Raw genomic sequence first — 1,560 nt, forward strand, 5'->3', positions numbered from 1 at the left:
TATTGGAACACAGTGCAAAAAGGGGTGGAACTACATTATCTAACTAGTGGTGGGAATTCCTTTTGACTAGCTAACTACTTTTTTTCATTGGACCTAACTACCACCATCCTCCGCAGGTTTGGGTTGCTGCCTCTCAGCATGTCCAACGTGCGCAAATCAAAGTCGGCCTCCAGGAGCTCAGATGCTCATCACCAGATGGTGAGTAATAGAGCCGGGCTCTGGTGTCTGACACTGTTTTGTTTCACTGCTCTTGTTCCATATGCTGCCAACCACAGTACGTCTTTATTTCTCTGTTTCATTGTTTCCCTCCACTCTGGGTTAATGTTGTCTGTTACAACCTCTGCCTTCCCAGCATTTTTGAGTGCGAGATATCCAGGCAAGTTCATCAGTGTGGGTTTATTTGTGTGTGGGTTTATTTGTGTGTGTGTGTGTGTGTGTTTTGGTAATATTGTCAGTAGTGCCTTGGTTTGCGCCTTGGTTTGGTGCATTTGCAGTGTGACAGTATGTTATTTACTGATGGGTTGAACTAAAGAGTGCTGCTCTGCTCTTTTCTTCTCACTAATCTCTGCCTGGGCTCTGAATGTAGCTCAGGATCAGCACAGCAACAGTAACCCTGGGGCATTTTTACTTGTTTGAGTGGACCAATCCCATCTTGAGAGTGACACATTATTACTAAAGTGTGTGTTGAGCAGAAATAAAAATAAAAAAAATCTCAAGTTAGGATTTGTCCAGAATCCCTCATTTCCCTGTTCCTTGTTGACATTTTGGGAAAATAATTTAGTTTGCTTTCTGATCAACAGTCACACAATGACATCAGTATCAGTTTGCTTTGGAGCTATAAGAAGCTGGATTTTATCACTGAGCATGGCCAGCAGGTTTCCCCTGTTAAGCTAGGCTAAACAGGTCCCATCTCCTAAACAGAAAAACACAACCATACACCTTCTGAATTCAGGTTTCTCTCTGAAATGAATTCTAGCTTAATTGCCTTGTTTAGTCATCGTAAAACACATTTCAGACTTGATAGGAACAAAAATACTGTCTTGGTTAGTCTGTAGATTTTAAGTTGAATATTAAAGAAGTTTGACTTTACATGGTGTTGCTGCCGCTGTAATGTCTGACCTCCACTATGAATTATGTATTCCCTGTTGTCAAACTGGTCGAAATAAACTCAGAGTTAGATGTGAAAATGTTCTGGCTGTATAGCTTCTTACTCGTTCTTCGGCTCACTGTGACCATCAAATTATCTAAATAAAATGACAAAAAATCCACCCAATATATTCGTACAATTGCACAATCTGGGTGACTGGGTGGATCTAAAGAACCAGTGTGTACGATTTAGTGGCATCTAGTGGTGCAGTTGCAGATTGAAGCTCACTCATTTCACCCTTTTAACTGCAAGAGAAAAGTTGGCCCCACATTTGCACAAAAAGCACAACTGGCCCTATCTATTAGTGTTTGGTTAGTCTATTCTGGGCTAGAAACATAGTGGTTCAACATATGAACGGCTCATTCTAAGGTAACAAAAACACAATGATTCTTATATTCAGGTGATTATACAGT

General features: G+C 40.8%; 1 protein-coding gene and 1 long non-coding RNA gene across 2 annotated transcripts in view; both read left to right on the forward strand.

Moving 5' to 3' along the window:
- zgc:158403 (tetratricopeptide repeat protein 39A) overlaps positions 1-1,560 on the forward strand; it is a gene marked incomplete at its 5' end in the record, with an annotated part of 767,589 nt that overhangs the window by 404,044 nt on the left and 361,985 nt on the right.
- Positions 7-1,560, forward strand: part of LOC118322522 — a 2,234-nt gene continuing 680 nt past the window's right edge. The window contains exon 1 of the long non-coding RNA XR_004796458.1: positions 7-198. This is a non-coding gene — a long non-coding RNA (uncharacterized LOC118322522). The remainder of the gene's footprint in view (positions 199-1,560) is intronic.

Source organism: Morone saxatilis, unplaced genomic scaffold (assembly GCF_004916995.1).
Source record: "Morone saxatilis isolate NCDOM2014 unplaced genomic scaffold, NCSU_SB_2.0 Contig14, whole genome shotgun sequence".
Lineage (NCBI taxonomy): Eukaryota > Metazoa > Chordata > Actinopteri > Moronidae > Morone > Morone saxatilis.